Here is a 15,662-nt window from a genome sequence, read left to right as displayed (position 1 = left end):
TTTCATTTCCGACGCTAAGCCATTGATTCCCCGGCCGGGTGACACTCTCTTTTAATCTGTTGCAAAGACCTTGACCTGTGGCGCACGTCTCCCGAGGATGAGAACAAACTCCAAATGGAAACTATCACTTTCTTCCCGGTTGTTTCGGGGGATGAAAAGAAGAAGAAAAAAAACAAAACTCATCACGGCGACCCTGGATGTGTGTGTGGGGGGTGGGGGGGGGGGGGGGGGGGGGGGGGGGGGGAGGGGTGTTGTTTTTGCTTTCACAAAGACAAAAACCCCAACGGGGGGGAAGAGCAAAAATCCGGGCTAGCCGGGAAAAGAGCAAAAGCAAGAAAATTGGCACCAAAAAAAAATAAAAAAATAAAAGGGAAAGGGAGAGAGGGCTGAGATCAGTGATTAGTTGTTAACAGAAAGAGGAGAAAGAAGTTGGACGCCGGGACTCTACAGGGAGGCGTTGGCATATCATTTTCTCGTGGATGTTTGAAAACCCGATAGCGGCTTCACAATTTGATTCTTCGAGACGGTCGGCTCGTCGTCAGAGACGGCTGACATATTGTTTCAGGAGCGGCCGACGGGGAGGGTGAGACACGAGCCTGCATTCGGAGAGCAACAAAAAAAAATTAAAGGTCATTTGGAGAACGTGAAAATTAATGCGAGCTATCAATTCAGCCTTAAAAAATATATATATATATATATATATATAAAAAGTGACATATTTCAGCCTGACACATTTTAATTAGGCCATCAATAGTGAGGCAACTGTGGCTAATGGTGCAGAAGACACAACCAGGATAAGTCGCCGTCACTTTAACTGCCGCGGACACATTTAAATGGCATTTAAACCGCAGTGTTGACAGACTTTTGAGAATTTTTTTTGCAAAATAACTTGATTCAAGCTGTCAATATGTGCTAATTCTGTTGTTACTATTGGCACAAAAACAATTGCATATTAATACACCTGTAGCCTCTTAAAAAACATCACTATCAATATTGACTTTCAACGTAATCTGCAGTCGGTGGATTTAATTTTTCCAAGAGACTATAAGAGTGAAGTAAGCAATCTGCATGGATCTAGGATACTGTGCAAGATTTAATTAAGTTCTTCTAGAAAAGCCAAAACAATCTGGCCCTGGCAGATTTGGGGTTTCCAAAAGAAGGAACCTTCTTCATTAGAGACACACTCTTTAAACGGTTCCTACTTGTGCACCCCCCTCCCCAACTCCCCCTCCCCCCCCCGGTCTCCCTCCCTCCTCTGCCCAGAGAATAAATAAGATAAGGGAGAGCAATGAACACATCCATCATTCAAAGTGGAAAAGGGTAATTTAGCTTGGCCCTCCTGACAGCTTTACAACTTTGAACGCTATTCTATTTTAATTGGCAATCATGAATTAACTGAATGAAAGCCCCGTTCACTGCCGATGTCTTTCTCATTGCAGCTTTTAATTGGGTTGACTTGATGAGTTCCTGAGATAAAACCAGACAATATATTCTCATGATTGGCAACTCGTTTGTTGCCATATAATTAGGCCGCCGACAAATCAAGAACCCGGCTGCTTCCTCCTCGGCCGGGCCGCATCCCTTTTCATCAGACAGAGATTGAAGGAGCGGCCCTGCCGACAGTACAGTGAAGTGGTACCGTGTGACGCGGTGGGTCTACGGAGCGGGACTCGGACAGGCCGGCTGCTTGACACTGTAATCTGTCATTGTTCTGTCTGCAATTATCGATCCTCCGGTGGAGGTTACCTCTGATAGGCTGTCACATATCTATTTCCTTCGCCCGCGCGTGTTCATAGTTTTTACGGGAAAAGGGAATAATCAAATGCTGCAATAATATGATTTGAATAATATGTAAGCCCGCTCCAAAAAGCTGCTGATTTTTAATGATTAAAACAACCCCTGAGGCTCCTCAGACTCACCCTACACTTTTACATATAAGGTCAAATGTTCAAAGCGTTGCTCCATTCTCCCTCCATTTTAGAAATAGAGGGGAAAAAGGGAATTAAACTTTAATGGGCTGATGAATAAATATTTTGTGTCTCCAGGACTCAGCACTTTCTCCCATTCCTACAGCTGGCTTAATTAACTCTTCCTCAAGCCTTTTGTAAATTAACACATCTCTTTCAGTGTCCTTCGACATTGTTTTTCCTCTTCTTCCACTGCTCACGTATTGTTAGACAGATTTTTTGGGCCACATGCAGGGACGCATAATTATTCGACCTTATAGTTTACCGTTTTACCTTACGGTGCATATTTTTCACTTCAGATGTAAGTCAAATTGGTTGCTTGAGGCTATGAGCGCACTGAGGATGTTTTTGTACTCGCCAAATAGTATGCGAATCACTTCCGAATAGAGTACTTTTGTTTCTGTTATTCAGAGTTAATCTGACGCGCCAGATGGTTTGGTACACTGGTTTGGTAGAAAAAGGGGCGGGCACTTTGAAAAAAAATACGTGGCAGGTGATTAGATGAACCGTCGGTCAATCAAACTCTAAGTGAAGCCAGTTGGGAGAAGAGCGGAAATAACTTTTCTATTGGGAAAAGCCTTCTGTACTGTTCTTTGCTCTTCTAGTTCTGATAAGTTCTGGGTATTGATTAACATATATTACGACGCCCGTACCAATGCCGGTACCAATGCAGGTACCAAAGCCCGTACCAATGCAGGTACCAATGCAGGTACTAATGCCGGTACCAATGCAGGTACCAAAGCCCGTACCAATGCAGGTACCAATGCAGGTACCAATGCAGGTACTAATGCCGGTACCAATGCAGGTACCAATGCAGGTACCAAAGGCCGTACCAATGCAGGTACCAATGCAGGTACTAATGCCGGTACCAATGCAGGTACCAAAGCCCGTACCAATGCCGGTACCAATGCAGGTACTAATGCCCGTACCAATGCAGGTACCAAATCCCGTACCAAAGCCCGTACCAATGCAGGTACCAAAGCGCGTACCAATGCAGGTACCAAAGCCCGTACCAATGCAGGTACCAATGCAGGTACCAATGCAGGTACCAAAGCGCGTACCAATGCCGGTACCAATGCCAGCACCCTTAAAGTGATACAGATACCAACTCAGTAAATTATTCAATACCATTCCAATGGAAGCAGTTTACTGCACCTGAACGCTGTTCTTATCATATTTGATGTGCTTCCCACACAGAGCATGGCCTATTTTATTTATTTTTTTGATTATCATCATATCATGATCATCGGGTCATGACATGATTACGCTGAAGCTTTTTGTAAAATACAGATTGCTGTGTTGCATAAACTAAAGAGACGGCTGAAAGAGACACAACTGTATTTGCTGATTACCTTTTATTCTGTCCATGAAAAGCTTTAAGTGATGCCTTATTCAACACAATTATCTTAAATTAAAATGAAAGCAATACTTGTGGGAAATGAATAATGTCCAGTCAGAAAAAACTGTGCATGCGGCACTCTGAACAGCTGATTTATCTGCAGTGGTACCGTAAAAGGCCGAGAGAGACTGACACAAAGAAGTAAATTAATGCATCATACATTCACAGTGTTTGCCATAAGGGACGAATGATTTCTAATTTGTCGTTATCTTTACGAAGAGACCACATGTACATGAATTAGGTTGATGTCGGAATAGCATCAGTTATATCATCACTCGGGCTGGCTATCAGTACTCGAAACCTTCACGCCTTCTCAGCTGGTTCAGATCAGGTCAGCGTGTCCTGCTGTCGGGCAAAAGTTAATTATCGTTGTGGGAATAAAGAACCAATATTTCTTTGCATTGAAGTGTGCACGTCTTCTCCAAACTTGTTTTCACCCTTTTACTTTCGAATAAGCCATGTTTGTTTTTTTACTTTAAACTTCAGAGACAAGGCAGACGATTGCAGCTTACGTTTTAGCAGATAAACACATCACCTAGTCCATTCATCTTCATCTAGGCTAAAAAGCCCCCCTCCACACTCTCTCAATGCGGAATACTGCTTTTTATACAGGCAAAAGGAGATGTCACCGTCGAGGAAAGGCCTTGAGTCGACTGTTTCCCCTCAAAATGTAATTCCTGACTTTGCTGTTGTTTTTTGGGTTCCCGCAGAAGACATCTTTGGTGCTGAAGACATATTTGGTGCTGAAGACATCTTTGGTGCTGAAGACATATTTGGTGCTGAAGACATCTTTGGTGCTGAAGACATATTTGGTGCTGAAGACATCTTTGGTGCTGAAGACATATTTGGTGCTGAAGACATCTTTGGTGCTGAAGACATATTTGGTGCTGAAGACATCTTTGGTGCTGAAGACATATTTGGTGCTGAAGACATCTTTGGTGCTGAAGACATCTTTGCAGAAGACATCTTTGGTGCAGAAGACATCTTTGCAGAAGACATCTTTGGTTGCAGAAGACATCTTTGGTGCAGAAGACATCTTTGGGTGCTGAATACATCTTTGGTGCTGAATACATCTTTACAGAAGACATCTTTGGTGCAGAATACATCTTTACAGAAGACATCTTTGGTGCAGAATACATCTTTGGTGCTGAAGACATCTTTCTTGCTGAAGACATCTTTGCAGAAGACATCTTTGCAGAATACATCTTTGCAGAAGACATCTTTGGTGCAGAATACATCTTTGCAGAAGACATCTTTGGTGCTGAAGACATCTTTGGTGCAGAAGACATCTTTGCAGAAGACATCTTTGGTGCAGAAGACATATTTGGTGCAGAAGACATATTTGGTGCTGAAGACATATTTGGTGCAGAAGACATATTTGGTGCTGAAGACATATTTGGTGCAGAAGACATATTTGGTGCTGAAGACATATTTGGTGCTGAAGACATCTTTGGTGCAGAAGACATATTTGGTGCTGAAGACATATTTGGTGCAGAAGACATCTTTGGTGCTGAAGACATTTTTGGTGCAGAAGACCAGGGGACTTTACCCTGGCTCACTTCAGCTCCCCTTCCTGGCTCGTTCTGTTTGTTTGTTTTTAGCTTTGGCCTCTGCTCGCCCCTCAAATCCTGCCCTGTCACATCTGCCGGAAAATGATAAATGTGATGTTACTCCATCAGAGGATCATTAAATGTTCTGCCGTGACAGCGGGAACGTCATGGCAGAAAGTCAATGGCGTGGGGGGAGGGGTCTGCGCGAGCGGAGGAATCGCCTGGTGGAAAAGCCCGCTGGGAAGGATCAATGGCTCATCTAACACCCACGTGCCTTCTCCTGAACCAAGCAACACCACTCCACACCACTCACACACTCCCCGCCTAGCAATGAGGTTGTCCAGCTGCTCGGGAATGAGTGTGTGCACAGTCAGATGCAGCCACTTGTGGCGAATTTGTTGATGTATTACACGGAGGGGTCGGTGACAGAGTCGAGTTTGCACTCTCCTACACTTCTACACTGTGCTCTCAGAATTAGCTGTCTGGATATTTCAGCAGAGAAGAAGTCGCTCGAGCAGAGAAAACTGCACATGGCCAGCGCTTTAGATCTTGTATTTATCTCATCCTTCTGGTATCCTTTCCTATCAGACAATTATCCGTGAAGTTTACCACCATCGTGTGCAGGGTTTACCATTGAGGTCAGATGCCCTGGGTACATTTTCACTTGCCCTTCAAGAGAATGTTTTATTCCCTTAGCGGTCATCAAATGACCACAAAGAACATTGTTAATTGTCATATTTGATTTTGACTGACTTTATTCAGTAAAGGAATCTGGACTTTCACCTCTCCTGTTTTTTCCTGATCCGATGTGAGGTCCCGGGACAGGGATGTCGTATGTGTACAGATCGTAAATCCCTCTGAGGCAAAATTTGTAATTTGTGATATTGGGCTATACAAAATAAAATGAATTGAAAATTGAATAAACTCCTGTTTCTAGGGTAATTTAAATGCTTGCTTGCGCTTCAGGTCATAAACTTTGTAATGTGAACGTGTAACTCTCAACAGAGGTGAAGGGGAAGCAAGATGGCTCACTCCTTAGCGACTTCCGTCCTCAACTACTTACTTACTAGACATTTAACTTAGAGGCAATGCCTATTGTTTAGCCCTGACACTTCCTCTCCCTTTTAGTTAAATAAAGCAGAAAATACTAACACCCCACTAATACTCTTCTCACACCTTTACTTTGCACAGTTTGTAAAACAAGAGTGCAAAATGACTTTTCAAACAGCATTCAAATCTATCAACTCATATTGGAGTTTGACCTTTCACCACCAATATTAAATTATTATTATCGGTTAATGTCATCGGCTACGAGAATCATATTGCAGGTTATCTTTACCTCCTCCGTCATGCTCCTGTATGCAATGCGGTGAGATGGTAAGGAAGACGATAAAGGAATAGCGTGGCAATGTCTGGAATAGGCTTTTTCGGTTTCTCGCTTGAGGGATAGATGAAAAGATTGATACCACTCCCAGTAAATATGAAGCTACGGCTAGCAGATAGTTATCTTAAGTTAGCATAAAGACTGAACATTGGAGGGGAAACAGACAGGAACCATATTAAACATAATTCATGAGTTGGTAGGTAGATTTTGTAACCTTTGGACAAGGCGAGGCCTGCTGTTTTCTCCCCACTTCCAGTCTCTATGCGTAGCTATGCTAACACGCTACTGGGTGGTAGCTTAGCACAAAGTCTGGAAACAAGGGAAAACTACAAACGCCTCGTAAAGTTGTAGTTCTGCAGAAGGTTATGAGCTGAGCTATTTCTTGACTGGGAGCAGTCACGTCCTGGAAGGCAGTTTTAACTTTTAGTTTTATATATATATACATAAGCAGGCTTAAGGTTTATCTGTTTGAACATCTGATGGTACATAGCACAAACTTTATTTATTAAGCTCTGAGGATTTCAAGCAGCCAACGTTAAATTCATCCGGTTTTATCATTGTTACCGTGGAATTGCACAATTTGGTAATAGTCTAGCCCGTTGAAACAGTAATGCAGCTTCGCCCTCAAGGAGTGCAAAAAGCCAGACAGGCAGAGGAACAATGGGGATTCATCAAGCGGCAGCCTCTAAAGCCCCGGATCGTGACAGAGTTAAATGAATTGGTCTATCAGTGCGACACCTGAGAGACCGTCTTTGGGAGTCTGTCAAGATAAACTCTTGAGGATCTTGCGGAGGGCGCATTGCAGCAAGGTCATCGTCACATTGCATCAAACGGGGCGCTGGGAGGAGAGCTTTTGTTCTCTCGTGTGAAGTCCCATTTGCCAGAGGTAACAATTAAGACTCATCTGTCAGCGCACGCTAATGTGTTCATTCCTGATTCCACACTGGAAGACTTCACTTGCTCATTTGCGGTTTCATGGCCATCATTAAAGTCCAAGGTGTTCGCGGCAAATGTTGCTCCCAGATTGCAGCAAAGTCTTTTCACTTGGAGCTGATTTTAAAACAGCTATAATATTGTTCATGTTCTGGAGGTGGGGGGGGGGGGAGTCTGCTGCCTTTGAGGCTGGGACTTCTTTTTCTTTTTTTTTCTCATCCAGCTTGAAATGATCATCCAGTTAAAAGGTGCATTTTGGTGTCACATGAGCTTGGCACCAACCAATCTCCCGGTCTCCTTGCTGTCCCTGGGTCGGCCACTCTGTTACAGTGAGCTTTATCAGATGTGACAGCTCGGGTCCAATAAAGTGGAGGTCTTTAACAAGTGTTCTTTTAGTTGAATTTGTGCAGAGGGCAAATGGAAGATTGTATCTCCCCGTCTTGAAGCAATTTCTTTCTCAGATTCCTGTGTTGTTTGATGTTTCATCACAGCCAAAAGGTCAAAGTTGGCCTTTCTGGGGGGGTTATCGCAAAGTGAATTTTACTGGCTTGTTATTATGGAACTGTGATAAAAATGGCAGCCCTGCGTAAACAAAAATTATGATGCAAGCGTTACACACGAGCCGAGGCGTATAGAATGTCAACGTGTACTTGATTTCGAAAAAAAGCCGCAACGAAGCCGCACTTATAACGAGCGGGAGCTGCTTGTGATTCGACCGTTTTTTCGGGGGGGGGGGGGGGGGGAATAACAGGCCGCGAGTCAATCCCGGCAGGTCCGTTGGATGAGTGCGACGCGGAGATAAAAGCGAGGCGACATTGTTAAAGTCTTGATCCTGATGCAGCACTCCGCCTCTCGCACATTTTAGAACGTGGAAATCGGGCTCATCCATTGTCCTCTTGTCCCCCCGCCGCGCAAATGCGGAGAGGATCCGAACCTTCTCCCTCCATCTCAAGATTACCCTCTGCTTGTTTTCTCGCCCGGCCTCTGCACCCCTCCCCTGGCCTCGTCTCTTTGAAACTCTTTTCATTTCACAAACATCTGTTGGCAGAGGGGAATCCCTAATCTCCCCCGGGGGCTTTCTTTCAAATTTCATTATTGAGACTGAATGCAGATTTGAGTTACTGCAGATGCCGCGCCGTGTTTTTACATATTTTGTTTCATTCGTCACTCCACTTTAATGGATTTATGAAGGAAAATAAATAAATAATCTAATGCCCGCCATACACTGAATTACTACGGTTTCGATTTTGCAGCTACAAACACATTGTGATGGCTTCTGCGATAATGTCACTTGATTGTTGTCTGCTCGGGCTGCCATTATTATTTTGAAGCGAAGGGAATGCACGTGTTCAATAAGGCCTCAAGGAATAGTTTGACATTTGGAAAATGCGCCTACTTTATTTATTTATTAATTTTTTTTACAGAGAGTAAGAAGAAAAGATCAATACTACTCATGTTTGTGCACTAGATGTGAAGCAGGAGCTAGGTGCCGATTAGCTTAGCTTAGCATAAAAACAGGAGGGGGGGGGGGGGGGGGGGGGGGGGGGGGTGGGAGGGGAGGGGGGGGGGGGGGGGGGGGTTGAACAAACAACTTGACAACAAAGCGACATAATTGCACTTCCGAACAAGCTTGAACTATTACCTCAAAAGCAAAAAATTGGTTGATTTTACATCTGAAATAACTGCTTTTAACTATATGTACCGCTTCGGAGCAGCCCGACACAATATTACACCTTTTAACACACATTTCACATAAAATTAGACGATGCAGATGAAATAATAAATGTACAGTTACACCACAAAGGCAAAAGACCAGCAGTGCAAGGACAGTTCCTTCTTTGAACACCGATATTAATACAGAAGACTCTGAAATGACATTCAATGCTGAAGGACTGAGGTTGAATCAAATCGAAGAAGCTCTATGCTACCGCTTGTAGTATGAGTTAGTGAACTCCACACAGTCCAAAGCAAAGCTTTTGTAATACATTCCATGTATTTTTTAAAGTCAATTTCTGGAAGGAATCAGCTCAAGGCTTTACACCTTGAGTGGTTTTACTATTCCATCATTTGGAAATACAGCAGTCATTCACGTCATCGTGCTGGTCTTCTCAGAAGATATGAAAGAAAGAAATGAACGCATATCCCTTTTCAAACTCCATGCAAAATTATCAGACTTTTTGTATGTTTCTCAAAGTGAAAGCCTCACCAATAAAGCGTCCGGCCGGCCTCCCTTATCAACTGCATCGCTGGACCGGGAACACAATCGCTAAGCAGAAGAGAGGACATTGGAAGGACCGAGTCCAATTATAAGACATTATAAGACATTGGAAGGACCAAGTCCAAATATGAGACCCTGGAAGGACCAAGTCAAATATAAGACATTGGAAGGACCAAGTCCACTTATAAGACATTGGAAGGACCAAGGTCCAAATATAAGACATTGGAAGAACCAAGTCCAATTATAAGACATTGGAAGGACCAAGTCCAATTATAAGACATTGGAAGAACCAAGTCCAATTATAAGACATTGGAAGGACCAAGTCCAAATATGAGACATTGGAAGGACCAAGTCCCCAATTATTAAGACACTGGAAGGACCAAGTCCAATTATAAGACATTGGAAGGACCAAGTCCAATTATAAGACATTGGAAGGACCAAGTCCAATTATAAGACACTGGAAGGACCAAGTCCAATTATAAGACATTGGAAGGACCAAGTCCAATTATAAGACATTGGAAGGACCAAGTCCAAATATGAGACATTGGAAGGACCAAGTCCAATATAAGGACACTGGAAGGACCAAGTCCAATTATAAGACATTATAAGACATTGGAAGGACCGAGGTCCAATTATAAGACACTGGAAGGACCAAGTCCAATTATAAGACATTATAAGACATTGGAAGGACCAAGTCCCAAATATGAGACACTGGAAGGACCAAGTCCAAATATGAGACATTGGAAGGACCAAGTCCAATTATAAGACACTGGAAGGACCAAGTCCAATTATAAGACATTGGAAGGACCAAGTCCAATTATAAGACATTGGTCCAAATATGAGACATTGGAAGGACCAAGTCCAATTATAAGACACTGGAAGGACCAAGTCCAAATATAAGACATTGGTCCAAATATGAGACATTGGAAGGACCAAGTCCAATTATAAGACATTGGAAGGACCAAGTCCAATTATAAGACATTGGTCCAAATATGAGACATTGGAAGGACCAAGTCCAATTATAAGACACTGGAAGGACCAAGTCCAAATATAAGACATTGGTCCAAATATGAGACACTGGAAGGACCAAGTCCAAATATGAGACATTTCATCTGTTGAAGTCAAACATTAAAAACAAACACCCCCAGTGCCAGGATGTTGGAATACGTCAAGTCACCAGAGGAAGTCATTTAAAGGGAACATTTGAAAATATCTGGAAAAAAAGCGTCCCACTTTTGACATCAAACAAATATGCCGATGCTATTTATATGCTGTGGATTGATTGATTAAAAATAACAAAAACAAACAAGTTCCTATGTTCGTTTGTGTCGATTTCCTCCCCTTCTAGCTTTGGACGCATTTCCAATGCAATAAATGTTCCAAGAATGCAGCCCCCCCCCTTCATGCCAAGATGGTAACACTTCAGATTATCATATCAGTCTTGAATTAATGTGCTTCTTTCATCTGTCAGCACTTATTGAGCCTTCTGTTAATGACTGACAGTGACAGCCGAAGCGCTCTCGCCAACACAAATAATAACAACTTAAAAAAAGAAGTCTAACAATAGCAGCGGCGGCAGCTGGAAAATAGCTCAAGTCAAACACGAGGAGTTCTACTTCCAAGGTGCTTTTCAATATATAATACGACAGACTCGCTGCGAAGCGAAGGTGTTTTTTATTTGAGCCTCCAGACAACCCGAAGAGGATGCCGGCCATTTAAAAGATTTACAGCCAGTAAGTCGGCCGGGAGTCCCGGGACAGAAAGAAACGTCTTTTCTGAAAGATGCAAAGTGAAAAACCTGAGACGGCGTGGACACAAGGACGTAAACAAACCAGCTGCTTCACAGAGAACGGGTGACCTGCTGCCTATGTGGTGCCATAAGATGCTGTAGCTTCAAGGATGGAAACCATTATTCCAACTGGGCACCACGGACAAGCATTTAGCAACACATAGCTGAATCTGTGTTTATGGACACTTTGTTTTACGTTGATAACGTTGATAACCCGTTTGGATACCCAGCACTCGACAAAGCCTGCGCTGGTATAAGGCCCTACTTATTTAAATGGCTTTCCCTTCAATCAAACTTTCCCCAGTTAATAAAGGATGTCTAATTTTCTATAATAATATTGTAAAATAGGATTACTGTTATACTACTTATAATAAATCACAACCCATGCAGGATTAATAAAGTATCCATCCATCCACCTACCTACCTACCTACCTACCTACCTACCTACCTACCTATCTATCTATGTATCTATCTATCTATCTATCTATCTATCTATCTATCTATCTATCTATCTATCTATCTATCTATCTATCTATCTATCTACCTACCCATCCACCCATCTATCTATCTATCTATCTATCTATCTATCTATCTATCTATCTATCTATCTATCTATCTATCTATCTATCTATCTATCTATCTATCTATCTATCTATCTATCTATCTATCTATCTATATATCTATCTATCTATCTACCTACCTACCCATCCATCCATCCATCCATCCATCCACCCATCTATCTATCTATCTATCTATCTATCTATCTATCTATCTATCTATCTATCTATCTATCTATCTATCTATCTATCTATCTATCTATCTATCTATCTATCTATCTATCTATCTATCTATCTATCTATCTATCTATCTATCCACCCACCCATCCATCCATCCATCCATCTATCTATCTATCTATCTATCTATCTATCTATCTATCTATCTATCTACCTACCCATCCACCCATCTATCTATCTATCTATCTATCTATCTACCTACCCATCCATCCATCCACCCATCTATCTATCTATCTATCTATCTGTAATTGGTTGATTGATAATCAGCAGGTGTTTTCCACAGGGTATGGAAAGACTGAAGATGGCTTCATGACGAATGCTTAAAACCATGGGCGGACTAGTCAATTTCTATTGAGCAAAAGTCTAAAAGTTGACCTCACATTTGAAAGAAATTATTAAATAAAAAGGATTTTTTTTGTGCTTGACAAGACTGGAGGTGGAGAGCCAACAACAAGTAGCTGAGTGCAGCCGTGAGCTGCCATGTAACCGTGTAATGTACCTACTATGAGTCCGGGGTGCTTCTTTTTTTAAATTTCATAGCAAACGTCGTCAAATTCCTCTGATGGCGTTTCACAGGAATTATTGCGAAAACATTTCAAAACCGCTGCAGGGAGAAAACATTTATCCTCTTTTACCGAGAGCTTCGGGCTCTAAAGATGTTTCTAATGAAGTGCGTATCTCTCGTCACTTTGTTATTGTCATTTTATTGAAATTTGTATTTACTCGGCTGTGTTAAAAATAACCACCGAACGTGAGTTTTGTCGTCATTGTCTCGCATTCACAAGCGGCTTCGTTGTCAAAGCGATTCGCCACAAAATGATGAAGAAGAGTGAATCCTTTTCTCATTTTAAATAACATTTCAACTCTTTACTTATTAATCAAGCTAATATCTCCCATTTATTCAAAAATACCGTTTTGTATTGAGGTTTGATTTGATCTGAAAAGTAACACTTCCAAAAAACTATATCCATGCTGTAAATGTATTTCTTTTTTTAATTATTTACACTCAATTAGTGGTCTATCACTGTAGTCAATGATCCTGTGGTACCAATTTCCTTTTAATATCACTTTAATAAACATCATTCTGAGTTTACCCAAACGCATTTGCTGGTATATTCAAATATATTACTATTCATGAAGATAATTGAGGACATATTCTGAATGCAGAATGTAAAGCACGGTCCACAAAACAAACACTTTGCTCTTGTATATATTTTGATTTCAAAAGCAAAGAACACAATTTGGTTTGATTCCACCACCCCCTCAAAAAAAAAAAAAAAGTAATAATATATCTACACACAACTGCTGACTTGTAATTAGCCGCCATGCAGCTGTTCAGCACAACACAATGGAGAGGGTGTGTATTTACTGTATTCTTCTGCGCAGTGGACCACGGCTGTGCTCATTATACAGTGTCACGCTGCTGATGCAATCATTGTAACTAGGGAGCGGCAGCAGGAGCAGGGGATGTGAGGATGTGGGTGGGGGTGTGTGTGTGGGGGGGGGTCGTCTCTCCGTGCTGTGCTCATTCCACTTGTGCGAGTGGGCTCAAATGACGGTGCATTGCATTGATTCATGCTATGTGTGTCTTGTGGTCAATTGCGTGGACGTTGGCGGTAATTGGTGGCCATCCAACAGAAAACAACCCAGCTGGGTGGCCTATCCAGTCCTGGATAGAAGAGGGAGGCTCGTAACAAGAAGTAATTGCTTGTAAGTTTGAATTGGCTTCGTGTAGAGTGCAGCCAAAGTTCTCTCAACGGCGTCTCACTACCCGCTGTAAAAGGAGGGGGAGGAAGAAAAATAAATAAATTCACACTTTGGTATGGAAATGAAGAAAAAAAACACAATCACAGTTAGAAAAGGGGAGGTGTTCATCTCCTGGGGGGCGGGTTTGGGCGGAGGGGTGAGGGACAGGGGTGAGGCGAGCCGGGCAGTTTAACCCCTCTCCAATTAGCTGTGAAAGTCCTTTGATTTCAATGCACGGCGCTACAGAGCGGCAGTACAGGACATGTCCCTCAACCCTCATTATACTCTGATTTTCCTGACGTAGCTCGCAGTATCTCCCCAGATGTAACGAGGCTCTTAATTACCGCTGCAGAGCCTGGGTAGACGAGCGGTTTGAAGGACGGAGGAGTGAGCGAGAGTAACCGGACTCTTCGTTCATTGAATCCTGTGCTACGAATGTGTGAAAAATCATCCCAACGCCACCAAAGGGACTCGTGCAGTGGGGGAGAGATATATGCTAATTCAGGGCGGTGTTTCCCGAAATAAGAGCACATAACTTAGAAGATATTCCTTGTTCTACATTAATGATCATTGGGGAGAGTGTCTCATGTGACTGCTGCTTAATAAAGGACGAGCGCGGCGCCTCTCCGTGCACCTGAAGTCAGGAAATATGATTCTTACACCTTTACGCGACATCAAAGTGCTGAAAACAACGCGGCACAGGCGACTCCCAGAGAGACCCTGAACCCCCCCCCCCACCCCCCATCTTGTGATTCTACCAAGGTGACATTGCTTTAAAAAATAAATTAAAAAAAGAGACATTTCCATCTTCGTCTCCGCTGTGCAAGTAGAGTCCTTTGTGACAGCGGCTGGTGATCCAAAGCACTCTGTGATGTACAAGAGCGCTGCTAAAAGGCAAAACACGGGGGTTTCATTATTTAAATCATAGGAAGGGATAGACAAAGTAAAAAGGGCAGGGGGGGATGTCTGGCCACAAAGTTACTGAAAAGCTCATGAAATAATAAAAAAAACGCCAACAAAAAAAAGTATTCTTTCCCACACTTCCTCTCTCACATCCTCACGTCATAAAAGTGCCAAGTGCAGCTATTCCTGACCGACCTAATAGACCATAACTCCATGCAATTAGGGACGACTTAACTGGAGAACACTTTTCTGATAAGTGCATTGTTATAGGGGGATATTACAGGATTTTATTGTAATATTATAACAGTGTAAGTGACAGTAGTTGCGCTGGAGAAGGTCAAGCCATTACCTTTTAATTACAAAGGTCATAAAAGTAGCAAGTTACCAGTGAGGTGTTATGATGTAAAAAGACTGGCAGTACATTAAGTAATGACCTACGGTGTATTCTGGGATCTGTAACTGTCTACGATTTACAGTTTGTATTTTTATTTTTTGTTTTTATATAAAAAAGAAAAGAAACTTCTCTGTCATAATTTCAGTGTGTATCTCCATGAAATATGACCTGTGTTGGACATCGCAGTCACAGTGGGTTTCTTCTCGGCTTCCTTCTACACTCTCTGCTCTGTTTTCTCGCGCTATGAATCTAAATGGATATTTCTGGCATCACAGTTTAATTATTCCCTATTCTCTCTGGCGCATTTGTGTGTAGAATAACTTCTTAATGATATATGACACAGTGCTTCCTTTTGGAGAGAATACATATAAGCCTGCAACAATATAAATCCCCATGCGCTTCATCATCAACACAGTATATATTTTAAGCATCTTATTAATGATTTTCTTAGTGAACTGTGATGCCGGGGTCAGACTACACAATATTTATGTGTTTCGAGATGATCACTGTGACAGATAAGGCAATCTTAGAGTCATAAATTATTGCAGTAACTTCCCCAAGAGACATGGCAGACTACTCATGGGC

This window comes from Cyclopterus lumpus, chromosome 20 (assembly GCF_009769545.1).
Source record: "Cyclopterus lumpus isolate fCycLum1 chromosome 20, fCycLum1.pri, whole genome shotgun sequence".
NCBI classification, from domain to species: Eukaryota; Metazoa; Chordata; class Actinopteri; order Perciformes; family Cyclopteridae; genus Cyclopterus; species Cyclopterus lumpus.
This window is presented reverse-complemented; position numbering follows the sequence as displayed.